This window comes from Lutra lutra, chromosome 3, assembly GCF_902655055.1.
Source record: "Lutra lutra chromosome 3, mLutLut1.2, whole genome shotgun sequence".
NCBI lineage: Eukaryota > Metazoa > Chordata > Mammalia > Carnivora > Mustelidae > Lutra > Lutra lutra.
Genome location: NC_062280.1, coordinates 34,947,834 through 34,966,475, shown reverse-complemented (window position 1 = coordinate 34,966,475; position 18,642 = coordinate 34,947,834). Strand labels below are relative to the sequence as shown.

The following is an 18,642-nucleotide window of genomic DNA, read 5'->3' as shown; positions in this document are numbered from 1 at the left end:
CAGGAGGAAGTGAGACAGGAAGGGAGGATGCGGCAAGGGTCGAAGGAATTGCCAACCTCTGTTAGCTCTCCAGAAACCTTCAGTTATACTAGAAACTTAGTTCTACTAATAAGCTAACCTCACGGAATTAACTAGCATAATAGTAAATAAAGAGGTGTAGTTAAAATATCAAGCGATCCTGGGATAGATCTAAATACCTCATAAATAGAATATGCAAAGTTTTTAAATACAAGTTTCTTAAGTGGGAAGGTGGGAAAGTCTGGACAAAAGTTTTGAAATGTAAGAAATCTCTCTCAGTTTGAAGCTCAGCAAGTCATAAAGGAAATAACTCTTGGGCTTTTCTCTATGTTATTAAGTAATGGTGACTTTTTTAGGAAGAAAAAGGACATGAATGTCAAGGAGAATTTTTTTTAAAAGAGGTTTTTTTTTTTTAGAGTTTTCCCAATTTCCCCATTTATGTTCATTCATCAATAGAGTAAACAAAAAGAAACATTGTTAGAAATTATTCCACTGATTTTCTTTTTTTTTTTTTTTTTTAATTTGACAGACAGAGATCACAAGTAGGCAGAGAGGCAGGCAGAGAGAGAGAAAGAGGAGGAAGCTGGCTCCCTGCAGAGCAGAGAGCCCCATGCGGGGCTCGATCCCAGGACCCTGGGATCATGACCTGAGCCGAAGGCAGAGGCTTTAACCCACTGAACCACCCAGGTGCCCCATTCCACTGATTTTCTTATACAGAAATAAATGATAAAAAAGTCACCCTGAATGGAACTAGAGGGTATTATGCTTAGCGAAATAAGTCAATCAGAGAAAGACAACTATCATATACTCTCCCTGATATGAGGAAGTTGAGAGGCAACGTGGGGGTTTGGGGGGTAGGAAAAGAATAAATGAAACAAGATGGGATCGGGAGGGAGACAAACCATAAGAGACTCTTAATCTCACAAAACAAACTGAAGGTTGTCAGGGGAGGGTGTCAGGGAGAGGGTGGTGGGGTTATGGACAGTGGGGAGGGTATGTGCTATGATGAGTGCTGTAAAGTGTATTAACCTGGCGATTCACAGACCTGTACTCCTGGAGCTAATAATACATTGTATGTTGATTTAAAGAAGAAGAAGAAGAAGAAGAAGAAGAAGAACATTTAAGATCTATTCTCATTTAAAAAAAAAAAAAAAAAAAAAAGGTCGCCCTGAATATATAAATTTTGGAAGCCTGTTGAATCTACTTTTCCAGACATAAGTTTATTTAAACTTTTTTTTTTAAACTTAATTTTGGCTGACTCTGCCCTTGTAACATGATGAAATTCAAGCTAAGGTTTTATAATTCTCTGTATTGCATCTTTCATAGCATTATAATGTGTGTCACAAATTTTACATTCCAGCAGGAACAATAATGTAAAATGAGTTATTGTGTGTGTGTGTGTGTGTGTGTGTGTGTTTTGTTTTGTTTTTCTTTCCCTCTTCATTCGAGGACTTAGCAAATTATATGACCAGTAGACAGAGTTAGAAAGGATTCAACAAGAACCTGAAATTGATCCTGGCATTAAATTTGGATGACAACTTGCCACTCAGTCAAAAACATTGTTTATATTTATTTCTTTTTTTCTGAATATTTTGAGTGGATATTCAGACACCGGATATGCCATCTTTGCAAGAGGAAATAAAGATGACAGGAAGCTGGGTACACTAAGCTGAGCAATGGATATGCAGAAGCATGAATGAAATCAAAGGGTTGCCTGGGTGGAGCTTTCCACATCATTATAGTAAGCATCCTAAGCCTGGGCAGTGTTTCCACATATTTTATTTTCTGTGCTATCTTCAAGAACATCCATCAAAACCCAAATGAAGCTTACTCAAATGGAATGGTTTAGGAAAAATCATTAAGAATTTAAGACAGAATAAGAGTGGTGGAGGACGGGGATGGGTGCAGTGGAATGGAAAGTTTTCTCTTTGATTTGTGATGATCCTAACCTTCATTTTTCTCATAGATACTTGATTTCATTTAACTTTACCTTCAATAATTTTGCATCCTCATTGTTTCTTTTATTTCTGTTGTCATATCACTGAACAAAAAGTGCTTTAAGGATTTATTTAGACAGTCATCTCATTCCAAGTAGCATAGCCACGTGAGAGGATTTATGCATGTGTTAATGCACATAGGCGTTTATGAGACAGTTACTAGGAATAATTGTATCAGCAATTTTTCTGTTACTTTTGACCTAAATAGAGCCTGTGCCTTTTTTCAGCCAGATAATTAGCTCTGCTGCTTCATTTCAAAATTACATTTTTTCAGCATTAAACAATTTCATCTAACTCTGAATGCTTTTGTCCATATATGTCCATGCATGCGTACAAACACACACACACACACACACACACACACACACATATTTCTTCCAAAGGGAAATTTAATGTATACTTCAAACAATAGTAGGTCTGAGTTGCAGTTTAATTTGACCTTGTTGTAAATGTAGGGTAAAGGAATGGGACTAAGTAAGTAAGATGCAAAGACCACTGTTCAAGGCAAGGTTAAGGGTAAGCAATAAAAGGTTTGTGGTACATCTAAGTTCAAGACACCAGTGAAGATGATTAGTCTAAAGCAAACCGAAGATTGTGGAACATAGCAGACAACTAATTCCTGAATTTATTGTAGGAACATGTGGAGTTTTAAAAATATGCAGATTCCAGGACCCACACTAAAGACAACTACTGAATCACATCTGTTGAGTCAGAACCTCTGTAGGTGTAATCAATAAGTCCTATTTTTAAAAACTGTATCCAGACATTTCTGACGTAGCCAATCCAGAGACCTCGCAGAAACATTAAGAACAATAGTTAGAGCAATTAATGAGCAGACATCTGTTATTTAGAAACAGCCAAGTAAACACAAATATCAGAAAGTGGGACAAAGGAGACTTGCTGGCTACTAGTAAAATATCACAGATAGAAAAAGATACAATTTATTAGTCAGATCTTATTAGTTATCCTGCAGTAATAAACAATTCCTGATCCTTAGTGCTTTATAACAACAAAGGTTTATTTCTTGCAGTCATTAATTGGGTTGACTGTGTATTAGCTGTGACTCTCATGTATAGATCTTCTTCATTCTAGGATCGAGCCTCTCCTGGGATATGTCCTTATAGCAGAGAGAGAAGGACTCACTAAAACCACAGAATGTCTCTTAAAGCTTCTGCACAGACATGACAGATAATTTATCATTCACACTCCACTGGCTAAAACCAGTCTTATGGCCAAACTTGATGTCAGTGGGGTAGGGATAGATTCTTCTCCCAACAGGAAAGCATTGCAAGTTACATGAGAGTGTGTGAGGATGCAAATCCTCTACAAATACCGGTACAACAGCTGTGATGTATGCAACAGAGATCTCCCATTAAGAAAAAATATGCCACGAGAAATGAAGTTCACCCACTACCAATAATCCAGTGGTTATTATGGGGAATTTTTGTATTTTCTGGCCTGTAGTCTGGGCTTTACAGGTTAGAGATCCTATTCTCTAAAGCAGGGCACACTCCTTCTAGAAGACATAAGAAGTGTTCCATTGAGCAACAAGCCGCATCTGTCTCCTGGGTAATTTGAACTCCCTTTGTAGTGGCCAGCAAGCCAGAACACAAGTCTCCACTGTGGACAGCTCTTTGATCCAATCAGCTGAAGGAGGCAGGGCTGCTGCCACATGATGGCATAGAAAGAAAAATGTGTGGAACCCCTTTTGAAACTCCCTTGTCCATTTGTGATTTTGAAATACAGTCCATGCAGCAACCATGGCCCAAGAAAGGTTTGGTTACCAGGGGTTCCAACTTTTCATGGGAGGGATTAGTCTCACCACCAGGTAAGCCGCTGAGACCAGCAGAGGTGTTAGCTGATGGTGACAGTGAGGTGAATTTGGAACAAATGGTGGGGCCGGGGGGTGGGGTAGTGGGTAATGAGTATCATTTGCAGCCTCTATATGATTCAGTGATGAGGGCTTTAGTTTATTATTCTAACTTCTCCTTTACAAGGTTCACCCAGGAAGAGTCCTGAGGGAGCATGAAACAGCTGTCCCCCAAACCTGTAAGAGAAGAGTGTCTACTGAGGAAAAGGGGTGAATTGTGATAGCCATGAAGCCCTGTGGCTCAGATCTTCCTCAAGAGAAACTTCTGTAAGGACAGTAGCTGATAGCCACCAACTACAAAGTCTTCAAATCTGTGGCAACAGTTTAGTCAAGGTCACTCTGTCCCTAGAAATTTCCTCCCAAATAGCTGAGCATGATGTGGCATGGAACCTGGTGATTTCTGCCCAGTGTGGGAGTCCTTTCTGGGCAGTCTTGGGGTCTGAGTGCTTTTTGGCTGGCAGAGAATTTCCCACAGCTTCACCATGATAGGAGGCTCTTCCTATCCCACTATTTCTCTCCTTTAGCAGATGCCATGCCATATTGTGACCTGAGGCCTGTCTTACCTATTCTTGTCCCCCTCCCCATCATTCCAGGCATCCTTCTCAATAAACATATCCTAATTTTTTGTGTTTGTTTTTTTGGAGAGAGAGAGCATGTGTGCACACACACAAGGAGGGGAAGTGTCAGGGTTAGGGAGAGAAAGAATATTAAGTAGGTGCCATACCCAGTGTGGAGCCCAACATGGGCTGGATCTAAGGACTCTGAGATCATGAACCAAGCCAAAATCAAGAGTTGGACACTTAACCACCATACCCACCCAGGTGCCCCTAAATCTCTCACATGACTAACCCCACCCAGCTTGCTGTCTGCTTTCTAGAGGACATGAACTGACTCAGTGGAAATAATCATACAATCAATGAAACTGAGAAACCAAAGAAGAGGGAAGAGAAAGCCTAAAAAAAAATGTCTGGGAAAATAGGGCACCCTCTTGCTTCAGACTAAGCATTTAAATGGTGGTTGGGGAGGTAGGACCAACTCCACTGCAGGAATACTTGGCTGGAAGTGAAAGTTACGTGGGCTGAAGAAAGCAGAATCTTTTTGCAATAAGACTCTAACACTCAAGATAGATGAAGCCTGACACATCTCATGTTATAAAAATAAAAATAAGTTTCATAATCCTGAATTTAAACAAGTATACTTTTTCCTCACACAATGAAGACAGTGTTGCAAGGTCTGGGTGTAGATTAGTTTTTTTCAATATAAAACAAACAACGAAAAGCATTGCTTAAATCAAAGAAGGTTATTTCCCAGAAGTAATTGATAAAATATTTGTGAACTTCTCTCCCAAACAAATTATCAGCTCAGGCGCAGGTCTGGACATCTGTGCTCTGGAATCATTGAATTATGAACTCCGTCCCCAGTTCCATCATTCAGAAACCAAACAATAGTAGCTTTTGATCCTTGAGACCATTTCTCTATCTGTTACATAGTAGTACTGGCTTCAGGGATTGCTGAATTTTGTTTATGGGATTCTCATCTGCCTGGTAATACTGTGTTTTTAAAGGATGGTATAAGGAGTTATAATACCTCAAGAAACTGTCCACAAAGTCAAAACAAAATCCTGCGTTCAACTCAAGGTATCAAGATAAACTAGACAAATGCAGTCCTCATGCTCTCTTGACTTCCTTAAATACTTGCTTCAGTTTTTTAAAGCACCTGTTGATCAAGACAAACAAAGGCATAAAACGAGAACTTCAAAACTGCTATGACACTGTTATTCAACAGAGAGTGTTACTTGTCTCACTGTCTTCTTGAAAATCCATCAACATTAATGTTTTGTATCTCCTCCTGAGGACTGTCACCTTCCAGAGATGAAAAACACAACCCCTGAGAAGGGCGAGCTAGCAAGGTGAGATGTCAACTCTCAAAGTGACAGAGGCATTACTTCTGTGTGTGATTTTGAAGCCAACATGCCAATATTTCATAACAGAGACTTCCTTGAGAATCACTGGAAAAAACCAGAATCCCATTCCATAAGGATACCAGATAGATAGATGGAGATAGAGATTGATAGATGATAGATAGATAGATAGATAGATAGAGATAGATAGATGAGAGAGAAAGAGAGAGAGAGAGCCCGCACCATTTATATAGTCTAGGAATTTGGAATACAAACTGAAGGGTCACCTAGGAGTTTGTTGCTTGGATTTTATTTTTTCTGAAACAAATCTGAGGACCTGATCTCAAAACTTCATCTCCAACACTGATGCACAATCTTGTATATTTCTACCTTCACAAACTTCTCAACCACCTGGATTTTTTGATGTTGATTCTTCAAAAAATATTATATTTATCTGGTATCAGGAAAAGGGGACATTCAACCATGAAGTAAATGGAGAGGGGGTGGGAATCTGAAAGAGGGATGGAGGCTATGGCTCTAAAGGAAATAATAAAATTTGCCAGTAGGCAACTTGACTACTACCATCCACTAATTATTTAAATCTTTCATGTCAGACATTTTATGATGAATGAGTACAAGGAAATTCATATTCAGACTTTACTCATTAAAATTATGACTTAAAAAGTTTGTATTTGATCCTGCCTCCCTCTTGCCTTCTCTTCAGATACACAAGACCAGATGGTGAAGACACCATCCTGTCTACCCCACCAGAGGGCCTCTTGCTCCAAAACTCCATCCTTTTCTCCTTCAACACTGGTCTCTTCTAGGTATCATTTTCAGCTAAAACAATCTACATACAAGAAAAGTTGGGCATAAAATAAGCCAAGAGGTTAGTGTATTACATCTTTTTTTCTATTTTGACAGTAATACACCTCAGCCAAATATCAGATTTTGAGAGGCATCATTAATTATGTTTTTTGGCAGATGAAACTCATCCTGGCACCACTGCACCTTTAGGATTACAAGGGGCTGTTCACATGTACTCACCTCAAGCTTCATGAGGGCAGGTATGCTGCCTTCTTGCTCCCTGCTACAGTCACTAGCACATTGTAAGAGCTCAAACACATTTATTTTGTGAAGGAAAAATTAATAAAGTAAATAAGCCCACTGTGAAGATAGCCAGAGATATGGCTTAGTTAGGGAACTTGGTGGAGTTTTGTCATCTGTACTTCTCAGAGATTTCTTCCTCCTCCTGGGAGTGGAAATTCCTGTGTGGAGACAGTCCTCTTCACTCAGACCCAACCAATCAAACAGTAGATAGAGCCTAGGGACTAACAAATGCCTCAAGTCTGTCCATCCAGAGGAAACCCTGGGCACTGTGTGTGATCCCAGACCTGCCTCATTCCTCTTAGCACCATGAAGGGACATTGGTTGCACCAGGTCTGTGGCATTGTGGAAGACCTGGATCTGGTTATCTCTGCAGCTAGGTCAATCCTTCATCCTAGATGAACCACTAAATTCCACTGTGTTGAAGCCAATAATAGCTGGATCTTTTGATCTTTGCTTTGGAAAAAGTCCAGAGTGAACCAGTAGAATGAAGCAGTTACTACATAAATGCTATTGGCTAACTTAAGTCAGAAAATGCAGCGACGTCATTGCAAAGAAAAAGATGAATGTATCCTACTTCTTTCTTGCTTAAAAATATTCTTAAAAATATTCTTCCTATTTCACACTGTAACTGGGGGTAATTAACTACCTTATATGTTTACACTATATATGTATATATATATATACACAAATATATATAATCTATGCATATATATATTTTTTTAATCATGCAGTATACTTTGATGTGGAAACTTGGTTCCAGTAAAATTAAACTGTTTTCATATTTTCTTTCAAATTGTTCATTCACCAGCACCTTTAATGTCTTCTTTGAGTCTCGCTTGCTCATTCAAAGCCATAATCTATGGCTTTCTTGACTTAGGCTCAAATATTTATTCTCAGCCCTTCTTATCCTCAGTGATACCTATTTTTTACATTTGTGCTCCTAATATCTTAACTCTCAGATTTTTTTTCAGACATTCATTTCTTGTGTCTGGCTATTTATTGATTCTTCTTAGATCTCAAGGTCAAGTGTTAAAAATGGAATCTTTACACACTTTTTTGTTAACTGTTGTGGCGAATTATTATTAAAAAAAAAAAAAAAAAAAAAACAGGGACGCCTGGGTGGCTCAGTTGGTTAAGCAGCTGCCTTCGGCTCAGGTCATGATTCCAGCGTCCTGGGATCGAGTCCCGCATCGGGCTCCTTGCTCAGCAGGAGCCTGCTTCTCCCTCTGCCTCTGCCTGCCATTCTGTCTGCCTGTGCTTGCTCTCTCTCTCCCTCTCTCTCTGACAAATAAATAAAATCTTTAAAAAAAAAAAAAAAAAAGCAAAACAAAACACAATAAAACAGCGGCGGGGGGGAACTGTCCCAAAGAGAAGGTGTGCAATCTCCATTGGCTTCAGATGTTATACTTAAAGTTGATATTCTTAAGCATCAAATATGTTATTTCTCCTTGCTAAGCTTTTTCAACTCTACCCCAAATTTGATACTTCAGAAAGAATATAAGATACATAATCAACCAGTGACTAACTCTGTCCTTTGAAGTAGGAGCCACATGCTTTCTGAGCCTCAATTACCTTTATCTTTGTAATGATAGACGTACTCTACAAGGTTATTATAAGAAATTAAAATAAGATAAAAATTTCAAAGTCACCTCGCAATGTGGCCAATACAAGCAGAAGCTGGACAAATATTAATTTGCCTTCCCTGCCTTCCTGATTTGCCAGGCAACTCTGTATCATTTTTTTATCTTTCTGTACACAGGTATAAAATAGACATCTTAATGATCAGTTTCCACTCCACTGCACCATAAAGGGAAATATACTCTTACTACATCAATGCAATTTGCTTATTTCTCTAAGTGGGCTTTGACAGTAATTGTCAGAATACATACCTCCAAATGCAGATTAGGAAAAAAAAAAGAAATTTGCTCATAAGTGAAGGAAAAGGAACAAAAATAATTAATTTTTTTCTGCCATAATTATTGGTTGGGCATGATAGAGATTTCAGCAAATCTATTGTATGGATTTATGGTTATTTGTAATAAAACTTCATGATGGGGCGCCTGGGTGGCTCAGCGGGTTAAGTCTCTGCCTTCGGCTCAGGTCATGATCTCAGGGTCTTGGGATCGAGCCCCGCATCGGGCTCTCTGCTCGGTGGAGAGCCTGCTTCCTCCTCTCTCTCTGCCTGCCTCTCTGCCTGCTTGTGATCTCTCTCTGTCAAATAAATAAATTAAAAACAATCTTTAAAAAAATAAAATAAAACTTCATGATAATTTAAGATTCTTATGAAAGTTAGGGTTTAGGGTAATCATGGCTAGGGATATATGCTTGAAAAACAAATATGACATTTTTATCACGAAGTACTTATTGCCAAAAGTTTGAGGTTGATATTGCTGCCTATTAATTTTATACTTAGTCATAACGATAAGGCATAGGACATAATAATAAATGAAAAAAATTTAAAAATAAAAATAATAAAAATGAAGTTAGAGCAAGAGTACAGAGATTTTTTTTAACCTTTATCAAAGTTATAATGCTTATTAAAAAGTAGGCATAGAACATTCTATGGAACATCTTTCAGAGACTTATTTTTACTTAAGACATGACAACTGCTTTTAAGATTAACATATGTTATTATCTATGGCACTTTGGAATTTAAAATTAAAATATTTCTTACGCCTGTACATAAATAAGACTTCTTTACTCCTTAAAGTGTCATGGCTTGAAGAAGAGAGGGTATATGGAAAATTCAAATCAAATCATGATATTCAGCTTCAACTTAGAACATAGTTTACAGAACTTCACATCGTGGGAGATCTTTTCCAAAAATTCAACCAAAGACGGGGAGGTTCTAGAAAATATATTTTATTTGTGTCTTCAAAACTGACATAAGCTTTGAATGTGCTTTGAGAACATGCCAAGTTTATACAAATGAGTTTAGCTAACCATATGTGGCTCATTTCTTCAACCTTGGCATGGAAGCTAGAAATACAGAATGTTAAGATTTAATGGCCTTGAACCTCCTGAGCAAAAGGGGCTAACTCAGTGCCAGTTTAAAGTATAATAGTTGGTTTGGGATAATTTTGACAGAGAAAGCAACAATTCTGTGTTGAGGCATTCTATTCATCTACTCGCTATTTATTCAAAAAGTATTTGGACCCCTACTCTTTGGCACTGACCAAAGCAGAGCGGTCAGGGTCCTCAGGGAAGCACAGGCTACGGAAGCAGCATGAGTTCAGCACCATGTGGTCAAATGTGCTTTGAGAGGAAGTACAGAGCTGGGAGTGGAAGAACAGGTCGTGAGGCCCTAACCACAACTGAGGGGCTGGGAAGTCCCATAGGAGGAAGTGGCTTTGCTGCTGACCCAGAGCATGAGTCAAATTTAATCAGAAAAGGGAGAGAAGAAGGGAGAAGTAATGTATGTGCTGACTGAAGATCTAGAGAAACTGAAAATTAAACAGATGTTTGGGCAGAACTTGATCAAAGCTGTTTGTTTTCTATTTCCCAAGGCTAAATAAATAAATGAATGGAGAAATAGGTGACTGGAAAAGTTTGAGAGTAACTCCTAGGTTTCTTAAACATCAGGATGGATAATACTGTGTTTCAATGATATTCTGTACTATTTCCTCCTTTCCTTGAATGGCCATTTTCTTAATTTCTGATGAAGGAAAAAGGAAAAATCTGTGGATCCTCAAATGCTATTAATTCCTGTCCTTGTTATAAGAGTTAATAATTTGAATTCAGGGATCAGCTTAATCCCCTCCTCTCCATCTCCACTGGCCTGCTTTGGTTTAGATGCTCATCATTTCTTGGCTAAATTAATGCAGTTGCTTCTTAGCTGATCTTTTTCCACAGTGCTGCCAGATTATCCTTGTAAATGCAGATTTGCTCATGTCACTCCCTAAATTAAAACTCTTTGATAGCTCTTCCATTTCTCCAGATTTTAAATACAAACTTTCATGTAACACTCAAGGTCTTTCAAGATTTGGATCTCATGCCAAGTCTCATCTGTAACATTTTCCCCCTTTGATTTTAAGATTATTCTAATAAAATGTGTTCTCATCTTCACTTTGTTCTGGATTGTTAATTCTAAAGTAAAGTTCAAGATCAACCACATGCCAAGTGTGGGAATGAGTCTTGAGGAGACAGACAAGTTAAATCATGACCTCAATCAGCAGTCACACTGCTGTCTGTCTGAACTTCTTCCTTTGGTCAAATCATGTTTTAAGATAAGACCTAATTCAGAGTGGTTTCTTTGAGGGAGGTTCCCATCATCAGCCAGTGTTTTGTTTTGTTTTGTTTGTTTGTTTTTCCCTCCCTTGTGGGCTGTCACAGGGTTCTGTGCTTCTCCATATCACAGCACCTCCTTTATGTCACTCAAGACTTGTCTTCTCTAAGTTGATCCCCTCTATTGGTCTGTGAGCCCCTTGAAGGATAGAACCTAAATTATTTTCAGCAAGCAGAAAGCAGATAGGGATAAAATGGAAGGGAGGGGAAGATATGACCCATGAAAAATTGCTCAGTATTTTCAGAAACTTTCTCTTCTTTAATTTTTTTTTTTTTTTTTTTAGTTAGGCATTCTCAAACTATCATTGGAAAGAAAAAAAAAAGCTGAAAGGACACTATGAGACTCAGCTATGATTATTCAATAATTATTTTCACTGTTACAACAAAATGGAGGTTACTAATTGCCTCCTGTCGTATTGTTTGTAGATAATTTGGTTGCCTGAGATAAAATTTGGTTGCCTGAGAGGTAAAAACCTCTAAACTAATTTTTATTTAACAAATCCCTGGGTTATATCTAATTCTTCTTTAACCTTGTAAAATATCTTGATTAACAGACATAGCATTCTAAATATCCATAGCCTATAGGCTTACTCTCCAGCATGTCCACACACCTACGTTCTGGACACTGAATGGTAATTGTGTGCTTATGAGAATCAGTTATGTTTGTTGTCAAACCTGCTTATGTCAACGGTGTTTTTGTAATAATTATAAAAGTAAATATTATGTAAACCAAAGAAATGTGAGTGTGAACAATTAGTGAGACTTTCTCTGAGAACTCTGTTGAAAAACTATGTTGATTGCTTTGAAGATGCTCAATAAAAGGAGATTTCCTAAAAAAAAAAAAAAAAAAGGTCTAGCCGGATAGCTGGATATGCTGAGATTAAGGCAAATCTGTTAAATCTAAAAGAACTCTGAACTGTGTTCGTTTTTCCAAATGTTTTTAAATTTTGGCTCCACTTTGAAGAAATTGTAACTACATTAAAAAGTGAAACTAATGGGTACATTTTAAGCATGAAAGTTTTATCAAGTCTAATTAGGAAAATGCACACAAGTAAAAGACTCTATTGCAAAATTTGGTAAATATGTATTTGCAACCTTAAATTTTAAAAAGAGTTTTATAGGTGCTTACGTATTTCTCTTTTTAAGATTTCTTTTTTCTTTTTTTTTTTTTTTACTTTCTGTTTAATCAGTCTCAATTATATTAGTTCTTCAAAATTTACATCCTATAAACAAATGAGCAAGCGTAGAGCCTGGTGCATAGAAGAGGCTTGGGAAGTCTCAAAAAATGTTGGTTTCATTCCTCCCACCTCCCTCCAAAATTACCCAAGACTCAAAGATAGTTGGTTCAGAGGAAGTTATTTTAGAGATAGTCATTGACCAATAGAAAAATCAAATTTTCCTTGAAGTACAATTGTATAAGGTCAAAAAAAAATGCAGAATGTTAATTTACTTACAGAAAATTATTTAAGCCATTGCATTCTTAAAGCACTTTGGAAAAGGAGCCTGGAAGGAGAACACATTTTCCTAGTGGTAATCATATGTAAAGCAATATTCTGCATAGAGGAAAGAGCCAGACCACTCAAGAAAGCAGCACATGCCATGCTCTTCAGTACCATTTCAATATGTTTTCTTCTGAGAAGGTACATGTCAGTAGTTGGATACCTAGTGACTCTCCCAGCCCAGATCATCATGTATGACACTGCATTATCACCAAAAGCATCATCTATGACACTGACATCATTTCTGAAAGCTTCTGATAATGTGTACAAAACTAGGAAAATACCACACTGGCAGAAAGATTTGATAGAACCCAAAGCTACTTCAGGCATGAATTTCACAGACAGAAAGATGAGTTTTCCCTGAGTCTGTAAAACATCCAGGTCCACAGCCACCTATTCATTTAACTCTAGACAAGAGATGACAAGATTTGCCAAGCAAAGGAAGACTAATGAAAAAGCTTTAATGTCAGCTCTATCTCAAATGTATGGTATCCATCCCTCCCAAACTTTTGTAACTTGCTCTTCTCTTGATATGGCATCTTAAAATTATAATGGAATGATCAAAAAGAGATCTCAAAAACTTTGTAGAAAATACCTCTAGATGCAGAGTATTTGAGCACAGTGAAATGCTACTTGCAGAAAAATTTTGCAGTTTAAGTAGAGTTATGGAGTGAAAGGGGAAAATGAACTCTTGAAAGATCAAGAAATTCTAGATATGCATTTACAGAATAATTATGGAAATGATCTATCAATGAATAAAATACAGTGTTCTTGCATCTTTCATATCAGGCCAAGAATCATCCAATGTCTTTCTAAATAACATTCTTAAATTATCTGAATGCAACCGGAAGTTACCCTTGTTAAAAATGAAGATGATATTCTACTTACAAATGGTACACACCTCATAGTGACTGTTTCAAAGATTCAAGACATCCTGGTTTTTGTAAATTCCCACCTAGGTCTTCAGCAGAACACTGCCAGGTCTGTTTCATGGAGAAAAGTTTTGCCCTCCAACAGGAGGCTCCTTTGTCTTTCCCCTTTCCATCGTTGAAGTTCTCCACATCTTTAGCTGTATGTAGCTTTTCTTGGCTTCTTGACTCAATATCTCACTAGAATTTTCAATATTAAATTTTAATTCCATAGTTGAGGAGATTATTTTTTCTCTATCCAGATTCTTCTTGATCTTGTTTTATAAAAGATTTTATTTAGGGACACCTGGGTGGCTCAGTCATTAAGCATATACCTTCAGCTCACGTCATGATCCCAGTGTCCTGGGATCAAGTCCCTCATCATCCATCATCAAGCTCCTTGTTCAGCAAGGAGCCTGCTTCTCCCTCTGCCTGCTGTTCCCTCTGCTGGTGTGCTCGTTCCCACACACTCTCTCTCTCTCTCTCTCCCCCCCTTTCTGCCTGGCAAATAAATAAATAATAAAATCTTTTAAAAAGAGATTTTATTATTTATTTGAGGGGGGGAGCACAAGTGGGGGGAGAGACAGAAAGAGAGGGACAAGCAGACTTCCTACTGGGCAGGGAGCCAGATGTACCCCAAGATCATGACCTGAGCCCAAAGCAGATGCTTAACTGACTGAGCCCCTCCCCTTGATCTTAGAACTGTTTTCACTATTCTTGACCACAGCTTCTTTTTGGAATGTCCCATTTTCTTTGACTTCCCTGAAATCATCCTTCCCTATTTTTCATCTTTGTCCTTGGTCCTACTTAGTATCCTCACTGACTTCTTGCCCCTTATGCTTCAGTATAGGCCAAGGTTCTGTTGCCACATTTCTCCTTTTTCTGATAAAAAATATCATTTTTAAAGTCTTGAATGTTCTATCCTATTTATATGATTTCTTTTTTAAAAAAGATTTTATTTATTTATTTGAGACAGAAAAAGTGAGAGGGACAGAGAGAGCATGAGGGTCGGGGAGGGAGAAGCAGGTGGCCCACTGAGCCGTGAGTTCAACGTGGGGTTCAAGCCCAGGACTCTGGGATCATGACCTGAACCAAAGGCAGATGCTTAACCAAGGGAGCCACCGAGGCACCCCTGTGATTTCTAAATCTAATATTCCACTGTCTCCTGCACTGTGAGAACTATGTTTGCTCTCTCTCTCTAAAATGTTGGATATTTTCAAATGACTATTCCTTTGATACTCCAGGTCAATGTTGAACTCAGCATCATTTCTGTTCCTCTATTAAAACTTAGTCTTCAATAGTATCATTAGTCTATCAATCATAGAGAACAAAGCCTTCCAAATAATTTGACGCCAAGTACCTTTTTATATGCTTTTATAAGTTTATAACTTTTATAAGTTCAAATGGTCAACAAATCTTTCCTCTTCTCCCTGGATTTCCTGTTTTCCAACCCATCTAGAAGGCTTATATTAACTTTCAGTCTTGACTACTAAGTGATATTCTTAATTGGATTCTCTATCTCAACTTTCCTTTATACTAATCATTAACCTAAAAAAAAAAAAAAAAAAGTTCCAAAAAAGAAATAGGAATACTTTACTTCCCTTCTTTAGAGCCTATAGGTGTACCCAAAATAGAATCCAGTTCCTCCATAAGGTAATTCAGGCTTTGCATGATCTGACACGGCCTCCTTTCCAGTTTTGTCATATTACCCACTCACGTAGTTCTCTCTCCTGGGAGCCCTTCCTCTTCAAACTACATGGCCAATTGGGAAAAAAAAAAAAAAATCAAGTCCATCTGGTTTTACATTTAATGTTCCATCTTCCCTGAACCTTTCATCAATACACTCTCACTTCTTAGCTTCAATTTCTTTTGTCTTATTTGTTACTTTCTGTCTTACATTACAGCTGTTACACACAAATACGAGATTCTGGAATTTTTGAGGATGGGGGTCAAACTTTGTGCATTCCTTTTTCTCTTATAGCATCTGGGATGCCTCTATGAACATAAAAGTAATGTGTAAATGTCTAGGGATTTAAATTTAACTAAGATGTTAGTTAAAAGAAATATCTAGTGAACTATTTTAAATTATTCCCAGGTATATTAAAGGGTTACAACTCTCTAGAAATTTTGCTTCACTAAAATAAATCTGGCAGACCAAAAAATATGTTTCTTTTTAAATAGAAGTTTGGTTTAGAAGGAAATGAAGAGATAAAGTGAAACAGAGAGAATAAGGACATTATGTCGTCCAGAGACTCCCAACATCTAAAGAGAACGGAGCTCAAGATCCACAACTGGAGAGTCAAACCCTCAACCCTCTTTTTTCCAAAAAGTAACTACAAAGTGGGGAAAAAAATTATAATCTATGCATCTACAGAAAAAGACACTGGAGATCACACACAGACATACAGAGATACACAACACAGTGCATACACATGCTTTTCCCCCTTATCCGGGAGATTCTGTTTCTAGCCCTGCTCCTACAGCATCCTATGGCCACTAGAGAATTTGTTTATAAATACAGTTGTTCGCCTTTGAAATGGGATAGTGATACCTTAACCCAAGTTCCCTCAGGAGGTTTGTGGGATTCAAATGAGAATGTAAAACAAGGTCAGGTTATATTTTCCTGTATAACAACAAAAATCATTTCACAAATCTTTCTACTAAACATACCACCTTTGCAAACCGATAAAGCCCAGAACGGAACTCCTAGGCATTTTTAAAGTCTATTAAAAAAAAAAAAAATGCCTGCAGTTCTAAAACCCAACCTTCCATCCCTCATTCATATAATCCAAGTGACATGTAAATGTGAATCGCTAAAGATACTACTTAAGAACCAGAACCAAATCCTCATTCATGGATGCATTAGTCCCTCTAAATGGAGTGGCCGATGTGCTGTGTTTATACCCAACAGGCTGAACAACCACTTAATGCACCCAAATGGAATAATGTGATAGAGTGAAATATAGATGCTGCTGACGGCCTAAGCAGAGGCCAGAAGCTTGGCTCCCTATTTTCTTGGAGTGACTTTCCGGGAACGACTCACTTTCCCTGATCGGTTTCCTTCAGACGAAATAATTGAATCTAATGCTCTGTGTCAATGCAAGCACTTGGATTATTTGCTTTATGGTGCAGCCCTTAGGGGCTTCAGGGTCGGGTGTTAAAAATTTGCCTTTGATCAAGCCTTGTCCTCTCCTACACATCTTTATTCATAACAAATTAGAAGCTATTATCACAGTATATTAGCAACAGTTTTAATGCCCACAGTGCATCTTAAAATAAAAAGAAGCAATTTCCTCATTATAATGGATGCAGTATCTTAGTTGGCCTCATTATAATATTTATCATCTGTTATTTGTTGCATGTGAGAGCACAATGAGATGATGCCTTACCCTGGTGAAAGGCACACACCCCTCAGGGCTTACAGTTTATTGCAGAGCACATTTAAATTCAAGCTCTACCTTGTTAAAATAAACCTTTCTTATGCACATCCAAGAGGACCAAGGAAATGTGACTTCATGGCTGCCTTATTGAAAAGGGAGTTTCTTATTTACTGAAGACTAGTACAATTTAAGGAGTATAATTAACTTAATGATTTCTTGGTAAAGTTCCCTACCACCACCTTACCCCCTTTAAAACTATCATTTGTGGGCACCTGTTTCAGTTTTCTCTTAAAGAGTTTGTCTTGGAAAAAAAAAAAAAAAAAGAGTTTGTCTTGGAAAATAATCAGATTTGAATCCAGATTGAAATCACCAAAAGAGATTTCACTATAACTCATTTAGTTAAACAAAAATGGAGGATGCAATATTATAAGTTTTAGACTAAATTGAGAATACATATGATACAGTGTTAAATATACATGCATTCTCTGGCCACTTAATTTCTTCAAAACTTCTTCTCCAAGGTATTTTATTTCCTCCTATCTCAGCCACTGCTCCTATGGTCTGACCTGGGTCTTTTGATTCCCAATACCTTCACTCACAACCTCAGCTTAAACATCTGCATTATCGACCATCAGCATCTGTCTTTCTGACTCACTACTTCTGTTTGGTTAAGCTCAAGTCCCCTTTTGTAACTTTTTGGGAACCTCCTATCTACTGGATTTGCAATCTTATTTTTTCTGTGTTCCTCCTCAATAGCTGTAAATATTGTCTTTCTGAACACAGCTTATATTCCAGGACAAATCATTAGTACCACTCCCTGGCACGTACCCTCAATACCTTTGTCCTTATACTGCAGTGTTAAAATGATGAGCGCAGGCATGTCAAATGAGGAGTCATGTTCAGTCAGTTCAAGGTCATAGCAGGTGAGGCTGTCATCAACATGTGCACAGGGACCCCGAGCAACAACAAGGTTTGGTGTATGGCCTTCTCCTCCATCTTTTTGCCTTAGCCTCTCCAGGTCAGTTTCCCTAAGATCCATTTAAGGGGACATTCCCTTGCTCAAATGGCCACAACAGCATTTGATTTAAAAATATTTTATAATGTGTCAACACCCCACATATTCAATCTTATTTTCTACTTCTATACTTGCCAATATCCATTCTCTGCTGATGACCTCCACCGAAAATACAGACACCTGATTAATTAATGAATATCCAGTTAATTAGTTAAACTCATAATTACTGAAGAACTATTTGGTCAAGACAGAGTGCTAGGTCCTAGTCATTCAACAGACAACATGATATTTCTCTTTCCCAAACTTGGAGCCAAGTGATCAAGGTGGTACCATGAAGAAAACAGTGATGTGAAAGAGAGAAACAGGGAAGACATCATTCAGATGGGACTGAATTCTTCTGGCAGAATGTACTCTTCTCATTTCTTCTAGTCCTACCTATCTTTTAAAAGCTAGCACCAATTCATTCTCCAGTAAGGTTCAAAACCCACTGTTTCTGAGAGCTGATTTCTCTAAACCTTTCTACTTCTTAAACCCACAGAAGTACAAATAGAATAGATTTCATTTCATAATTTTAATTTTTTGTTCACAAACAAAGTAAAAGTTCCTAGAGTGATGAGGGAATCCGTGTTGTGTTTTATGTTTTAAGAGGCCCTCATGCAGT

General features: G+C 37.8%; 1 protein-coding gene across 3 annotated transcripts in view; it reads right to left on the bottom strand.

The window, feature by feature from the left end:
- The window catches only part of NYAP2 (neuronal tyrosine-phosphorylated phosphoinositide-3-kinase adaptor 2), a 277,159-nt gene that overhangs the window by 168,669 nt on the left and 89,848 nt on the right, over positions 1-18,642 (bottom strand). The window lies entirely within an intron of this gene.